The sequence below is a fragment of the Triticum aestivum genome, chromosome 5B (genome assembly GCF_018294505.1).
Source record: "Triticum aestivum cultivar Chinese Spring chromosome 5B, IWGSC CS RefSeq v2.1, whole genome shotgun sequence".
NCBI classification, from domain to species: domain Eukaryota; kingdom Viridiplantae; phylum Streptophyta; class Magnoliopsida; order Poales; family Poaceae; genus Triticum; species Triticum aestivum.
Window position 1 is genome coordinate 514902739 of NC_057807.1, and position 8732 is coordinate 514911470.

Sequence of the window (8732 nt, forward strand, 5' to 3'; positions counted from 1 at the left end):
CTGTCCACCCTGCCCACCCAAAATCATCCTTCCTCGCCCGCACGTTCCCGCCCAGCGCCAGCTGCCTGCATTCATACCGCTATAGACGGCCGCTCCACATTGAAACCGGTCGATAGCCGATGCGACCTCTCACTGACTTCACTATTGAAGCGGCACGCCGGCCAAGGGCGCCGCCCGCGACGCGTCCCGGATGTCCGCGCATGTTCAATGACGGAGACGCGTTACTAAACGGGACGGGGCGAATATCTACCACGCCCGTTCAATGCTCCATCCGTCCATATGCTGCCATTAAGCAGGCTTGCCGGCCGAGAAACCCACTCTGGCGCCGTGCATTGATACATCCAAACGCCTGGCCTCACAAGAATCCGCTATTTAAAGGCGGCTACACCCGGTTAACTCCACGCCCCAATACAAGCCGCTACACATTCTCCTCCCTTGCACCGCATCAGCCATGACTATAGGCGGCAACACTATGCGGGAGAGCATTTCCACATAGATGTAGCACGAGGTAGCCGCCCTTGCAGTCGCCTGGCAGAGCCGCCGTGCCCGACGGATTGAGGGTGACATGACGACCAGCTCACCAGAGGACGACCCCATGATGGAGACAGGCTCCGATGACACCACATCGGAGCCCGCGCCTCTGCACGTCGGATTCACCATGGAGCATGCGCACTACAACATCGCCATGTCGGAGGAGCACTCTATGTCGATGCTTGTCGGCATTCCTGCAGGCGCAGGAGGAACAACGGTAAAACATGTTCCATCTAGATCAGCACCGGCTGGCGGAGGGCCAAATTGACAGTGAGCGCGCGAGCGAGGAGGCCGTGGTGGCCATGGCCGCGGCAAACCACAATTTCATCGCGGAGCAGCCTGCGATCTATGAAGTCGTCCGTGCTCAAGCCGCCGCTTACCAGGAAGCGACGGCCATGGAGGCGCATCTGCAGGTGATCGCGGACGAGAACAATGCTAGTTGTGCCTCCTACACGCCGCTGCCAAACTATCAGCTGGCGGCCCGGTGGGACAACGACGGTGCGGGCGCCACAATTTCCATTGTGGACCTCACGTTCACTGGCGACACACACACTCCCGCTTCTGTCCACCCTGCCCACCCTAAATTATCCTTCCTCGCCCGCGCGTTCCCGCCCAGCGCCAGCTGCCTGCATTCATACCGCTATAGACGGCCGCTCCACATTGAAACCGGTCGATAGCCGATGCGACCTCTCACTGACTCCACTATTGAAGCGGCACGCTGGCCGAGGGCGCCGCCCGCCACGCGTCCCGGATGTCCACGCCTGTTCAATGACGGAGACGTGTTACTAGACGGGACGGGGCGAATATCTACCACGCCCGTTCAATGCTCCATCCGTCCATATGCTGCCATTAAGCAGGCTTGCCGGCCGAGAAACCCACTCTGGCACCGTGCATTGATACATCCGGACGCCTGGCCTCACAAGAATCCGCTATTTAAAGGCGGCTACACCAGGTTAACTCCACGCCCCAATACAAGCCGCTCCACATCCTCCTCCCTTGCACCGCATCCGCCATGACTATAGGCGGCAACACTATGCGGGAGAGCATTTCCACAGAGACGTAGCACGAGGTAGGCGCCCTTGCAGTCGCCTGGCAGAGCCGCCGTGCCCGACGGATTGAGGGTGACATGACGGCCAGCTCACTAGAGGACGACCCCATGATGGAGACAGGCTCCGATGACACCACATCGGAGCCCACGCCTGTGCATGTCGGCTTCACCATGGAGCAGGCGCACTACAACATCGCCATGGCGGAGGAGCACTCTATGTCGATGCTTGTCGGCATTCCTGCAGGCGCAGGAGGAACAACGGTAAAACATGTTCCATCTAGAGCAGCACCGGCTGGCGGAGGGCCAAATTGACAGCGAGTGCGCGAGCGAGGAGGCCGTTGTGGCCATGGCCGCGGCAAACCCCAATTTCATCGCGGAGCAGCCTGCGATCTATGAAGTCGTCCGTGCTCAAGCCGCCGCTTACCAGGAAGCGACGACCATGGAGGCGCATCTGCAGGCGATCGCGGACGAGAACAATGCTAGTTGTGCCTCCTACACACCGCTGCCAAACTATCAACTGGCGGCCCGGTGGGACAACGACGGTGCGGGCGCCACAATTTCCATTGTGGACCTGACGTCCACTGGCAACGGACAAGGCATGGACTCCTTCGAGGATGAGTAGGGCACGGGAGGCAACAGGTGTCGTGGGAATAAGTCTGACAGTAAGAATAGGGGGTACGTAGGAGGAGGCAAGGTCCTAGCTATGTTGAGGTTGTACACACAAGTTTTACGAGTTCAGGCCCTTCTCGGAGGAAGTAAAAGCCCTATGTCTCGGTGCCCTGAGGCTATGTCAACTGGATTATGCATGAATGTTACAAGGGGTGTGAACCCTTGTGCCGAAGGAGAAGGGTGGCTTATATAGAGTGCGCCAGGACCCTCTCAGAGCTCCGTTACACAGGGTTCAATGTGAGTTAAAACGGGGTGTTACTGGTAACACGTGCCATAAATGATCTTTAAGACTATAGAGTGAAAGCGTGACCGTTGCCATCCTGGGGTGACTTTAGATCTTCTGTACTCCGAGTGGTTCTCCATATGGTCGAGTGACTATGCTGTAGTCGAGTGGAATTGGGGTACCCGAGTGGAGTTTCCTGTCGAGTGGATTGCACTTCAGGGTAACTTCAGTCGGTACTTTCCATTGGTCCTTGAATGTCTTTGACAGTAGGCCAGTGTCCTTGGGTTGGGTATCTAGGTCAGGCCTAAGACCCTACCCTAGTTACATGTCCTCGTCATTTGCCCCCGAATGGATTGAGGTTCGAGTGAAGAAAGGTTGAAGTTGATTCCAACTCAATTCAACACTCTGGAGGTGCCTCATTGAAGTCTCGGAAGCACATTGGTACTTTCAATCTTGCTTCAGTTGGCTCGATCGATTCTGATAGCTTGAAGTCGCCGAGTGAATAAATGCGGTAAGCCTTTGAGTGAATTAGGACGCAAAATGTTAGACGCGATTGGTTGCCCTGAGGTTTCCGGATTTTACGGGATTCGAAATTTCGGAGAAGCGCGCTGGACGGGGCGTGGCGTGATAAGAGGAACAAATCGGGTTGGGACTCCTCGATTTTTGCACCACCTTTTTCGCCACGTATCGCTCCTGCAACTGCGACGGTATATGATTTGATCATTGGGGGCCACTGGTCAGCCACTTGGAGCCAGCCTCATATAAGGCATCGGAGCCCATGCGAGGTACAATGTCACACCCTAGCTAGTTCATGCATTAGAGTGTTGCATCATGTTTATTTCATTCATTAGAAACTTGAAATGGGGATGACAGAACCCCCAACACCCCCTGAAACCAACTAGGGTTTACTAAAAATATTTTCAATGAACCTGAAATGCCCTTCTAAAATGTCCATCATTTTTGTCTTGGTCCAGAGCCTCTGCCAAAAGTGGTGCACAATTTTCTAGGTCATCCTAAGGTTACTGGATTAAATCTTTAGTTATTTGAGTTTGGGCATTTAAATTATATAAAAATTTTCAAATGCTCAAATAATCCCAAACTAAAATGTTCCATGCTGGATATATTCCATTTAGTGGCCATGCGCAGTTTGGTGATTTTTGGAGTTGCCTAGGTATTTTTAGAAAAGCCACAAATTTACAGAAGAAATAGAAAAAAAAAGAGAATCTTACCTGGCCTAGCCCAACACCAGGCCCACCTAGCCGGCCCAGCCCTGCAGCCGCTCCAGCGAGCTGCTTGACTTGGCCAGGCAGGCAGGCAAGTGCTCGACGCCGGCACCAGCGTGCGCCACGCAGCTACTCGCCGCCCTGCTTCCTCCCCTCGCCGCTCTGCTGGCCTGGACGACTTCCACGTCGCGCCCCGACCCCCCTGGACACGTCCACTCTCCCCCTGCCTCTCTCCCTCGCTCCCCTCCGCCATGGCCGACGCTGCCGCAGCCATGCCATCGTCGTAGCCGTAGCCACCGCCGTCTCTGCGCTGCCCGACCGTGTCCATGAGCTCCACCATCGTCTTCTCCGTCGAGCAGACCGAGCCCCGAGCGCTTGCATGCCCCGAAGCCACTGCATCGACCTCGCCCGACTCCGCCACCACCAGAGATACCCTTCGTCGTCACCGTTGCAGCAGTTCGTCGCCGACCTCGCCGTCAACTCCGTCGCAACCGCCGTGAACTTAGCCACCTCCCTATCCTCTCCGCTCTCCTTCTCGAGCCCCGTAGCGACTGCACGTAGCTCACCCGCATGCGCCACCGCGGAGCTCGTCACCGACGAGGTTCCGGCCACTCAACGGCCGCGCCACCTTGTCCACCAACCTTACCGCACCCCCAGGAGCACAACGCACCACCCCACGTGCCTCGCCGTGCCTCCTACCGACGAGTTCGAGCTCACCCGAGCTCCGGCCGCTGCCAAACTCGTCGCTGGTGTCGTTTCCGGCGACCCCGAGCCCAACCACCACCACCACTGCACGCGGCTCACTCCCCGCAACACGTAGGTGCCCTCCACCGCCTTTTTGGTCGCCGGAGCACGAAACCCGCACCGCACCGCCGCGTCTGGCCTCGCCGGCGAGTTTGACCCCGATGACCGTGTTTGACCATGGGTGGGCCCAGTTTGACCCCCCCTGGGTCAATGACAGGTGGGGCCCAGCCGGCTAACTAATCCAGGATTAGTACTAATTGATATTTTTTTGACCTTGTACTACTTGAATTTAGTTAAACTAATTACACTAACACGTGGGACCCACTGGTCAGGTTTGACCTGGACCGTCCCGTTGGCCATTGACGTCACCCTGACGTAATGCTGATGCAATAATTTAATTACTGGAATTATTCTTATACAGGAAATTCCAGAAAATACCACAAACTTCAGAAAATCATAGCAATTAATCCGTAGCTCCAAATGCAAAGTGTTATATATGAAAAATGATCAGAAAAATCCAATCTATCCATCTGTACTGGTTTCATGCATGTTTAAACAAGTTAACTTGCTGTTTAGTGCAGAACAAGATAAATCACTATTAAGGGCCATTTATGAGTTTGAAACTTGAATCTTTGGTTCAAAATGGTTCAAACCCATCTGGTCTTAGTTGCATTAGCCAATACACTCATTTTGCCATGTCTCATGCATGCATCATATTGTTGCATATTGTTTGGTGATGATTGTATATCGTTGCTCTCTGCGGCAGGTTCTGCCCTCGAGGAGTATCGCGAATATCCTAACGAAGAGCACTACTAGTCCATGGACCAACAAGGCAAGCAACCAACCATTTGATCATATCGATACAATCCCATGTTCTCGCCTCTGCTCTCTTTTACTGCATTAAGACAACGCGATCCAAACTGATGTGTGCTATGGTAGTTGAACCCATTTCCTCTGCATGACCTGTCATTGCCACAGTAACTAGATGAAACCCACTAGCATGTGTAGGAGTTGATTGAGCCATGTGTATGTGTTGTTCCTACCTTGCTATGCCTGCTATGCCTAGAGTCGTGTCAGGTCTGGTTCATCTGGGTGATGAGCTAGAGTGAAATGATCATGCCGGTAATGAGAGTGATGTGTTGAACACGATTTGGTAAAGGTATCGATGAGAGGCCATGTAGGAGTACATGGTGGATTGTTTCATTGAAGCCGTCCTTAAGCACTGACATCTGTATGTGTGATTTAAGAATCAGCTTCTACCATCCATTGGGCCCGAAACCAATGGACCCTCTCGGCTTCTTATTCACCCTAGTCCTCTGTCCAGGAGTTGCAAGCAGTTTCTGGTGTTTGTAGCTTACTGGAGGTCATGGATAGCGCTGACCCGTGGGGTGGGCTGTGATGCGGTAGGTACGTGGCACGGTGTACCGGATGCCCATTTGGTATCTCGGGAACCATGCACACATTGTTCGGGGCCGTATGTGGAAACCTCAGCCGGACTCCCTGCGGATGGAACCTGAATAGGCGATAAACCTGGACTAGAGACTTAGGTGTTTAGGTAGGTCATGGCCGACACCCACATCGGGCTTCCGCTTGAAGGTTGCCGAGTACATGTCGTGTAAACGGTGGTAAGTGGTGAGAGCGTGTATGAAGAAGTACACCCCTGCAGGGTTAACATCATCTATTCGAATAGCCGCGTCCGCGGTAAAGGACTACTTGGTTGCCTATACAGTTCATAGACAAGTAAATGGATACTACTAAAAGCCTCAAGATAAGCGTGAGTGCCGAGGATGGCACTTCCGTAGGATGACGGGGGTGGATCCTCGGTAGTGTATTGAAGTGGTGTGTAGTGGACTCGAGTGTGCAAAACCATTTCAAGGTGGTGTCTCGCAGGATAGTTTAGCCAAGAGTCAAAGTTGGCTTGCTGCAATAACCCCACCAACCCTTCTTGATAATGTGCATGTATGTAGGATCTGATGTAAGTCTTGCTGAGTACCTTTGTACTCATGTTGCTTAATTTACGTTTTACAGAAGATGCTGTAACCCTATCTGATGGGTTCTTCATAGACGTCGATCTCGACGAGTAGGCTGAAGCCCAGGTGGTGATCCTGAGCTCACGATTGACCATGTAGTATAGTCAGGCTTGCCCAAGCCTCTTTTATTTTCCTAGTTGTCTGTACTCAGACAAGTTACTTCCGTTGTTGGCTTGTATGTTTGTATGACTTGAATGCTGGGTCGTGTGACCCGTACTTGTGTGTATGATATGTATGGCTCTCTGAGCCTTTAAATAAAGTACTTGAGTTGTAGAGTCATGTTGTGATGCCATGTTGTATTTGCACATATCAAGCATATTGTGTGTATGATTGAAATGCTTGGTATGTGTGGGATCTGACTATCTAGTTGTTTATCCTTGGTAGCCTCTCTTACCGGGAAATGTCTCCTAGTGCTTCCACTGAGCCATGGTAGCTTGCTTCTCCTCCGGAACACTTAGGCTGGCCGGCATGTGTCCTTCTTCGTTCCCGTGTCTGTCCCTTCAGGGAAATGTCACGCGATGAACACCGGAGTCCTGTTAGCCCGCTATAGCCCGGTTTACCGGAGTCCTACTTGCCTAGTGCTACAGCCCGGATTCACTCACTGATGACCGACACGTTCGATGCTGGGTCATGGATGCCTGTCCCTGTAAGTTAGTGCCACTTTGGGTTTACGACTAGCCATGTCAGCCCGGGCTCCTTGTCATATGGATGCTAGCGACACTATCATATACGTGTGCCAAAAGGCGCAAACGGTCCCGGGCAAGGTAAGGCAATACCCGTGGGAATACCATGCGTGAGGCCGCAAAGTGATATGAGGTGTTACATGCTAGATCGATGCGGCATTGAGTCGGGGTCCTGACAGCGTTGGCATCAAAGCCGGACTGCCTGTAGGTTCTCCAAGCCAAACTGGTCGATGCTGAGTCTAGAAATGCTTTAGTTATATGTAGGGGAATTGATTGTGGGATGGAACGTAAGGCTCTTTTTACTCCTTTATCTCATGGCATTCTGATGTGAGTTAGTCCATTCTTCCACCGGGGGTTAAGGAATTAGGATCTCTTCTCTCTATCAGGTTCATGTGTTACTAATCAGTAGTACCTTATAGGTTTGATGGATACAAGCCTAGTTCAGTTCTACTACCCCATTATGTTGCTAAGATGGACCCAGAACCTTGATATGATGTTGTTGAGTGTCTATGCAATCCTTTGCAAGTGTCTCAAAATCTTTTTTGAGCATTTACAGATGTTATGCTGTCCAATTTCTGCTAGAAATTCTAATGCCTTTGCATCACATCATGTTTTAGTGGCCTCCCGCACCCAGAACCAAGTTGTTCGTCTGACTCGGTGTCTCGATGTACCAGGCCATACTGCTATGTTGGTCCGTGTTATGACCGAGGCTGGATACCGATGGTATCCCGAGTACACCGTTGAGGAGCAGTATAGAGATTTCAATCAAAGCCAATACCTCTGCACCGTCAGGATATTCCCTTCCTATCCTGGATCCACTGAGCCCCTCCCTTGCTCTTATGGACTCGGGGTTACCATCGAGATGTCCGTGCAGGACGCTGCTTATTCGATGATGACTATTATGCAGGCTAGGACTTCCTTGCTCCGCAAAACTGATTTCCGCTATATGCCAGCATCACTCCCTGGGACAGAAGGTTACTTCACAGCTATTTACACCGACTCTTCTCATGAGGATTCGCTGCTCCGCACCACCGCATAGATGTTTGAGGATAAGGACCGTGAAAATTGTGCCTTGCGATTGGAGCTTTTCAACTCCCGGTCTGATCACTGGGCCACTTTGACCCGGTTTGCACCTGCTGTGCAGGCAGGGTATATGGATATGCGGGATCTGTACCCCGTGCGGTCTACTCTGCCAGATCGTATGGATTGGCGTCATGTAGGGGGCATTACTCCTCCCCGTGGACCTCCTCTGCCACCGTTTGATGGACCCAGGCCACATCCGAGTCCTTATGGACCGCAGGCTCCACAGGATCGACTGTTTCCAGATGATCACGTTCAGCTTCCAGGACATGGTGGTAATCTCTATGAAGATTACTACGGAAATGTCTGAGCTGATGGTAGCACCACTAGTATGCTAACAGTTATATCATCCACCATCCCGCGTGACTCGTGGGATATGACTTAGTATGTACCACTTTCCGAAGGTGTAGAAAAATAATGTATAGGAGCTTGGGATGCCTCCGATGAGATGCAATCTTCCTTTCACCGCAGTTGTACTCCGTTTGGTCTTGTACTAAACCT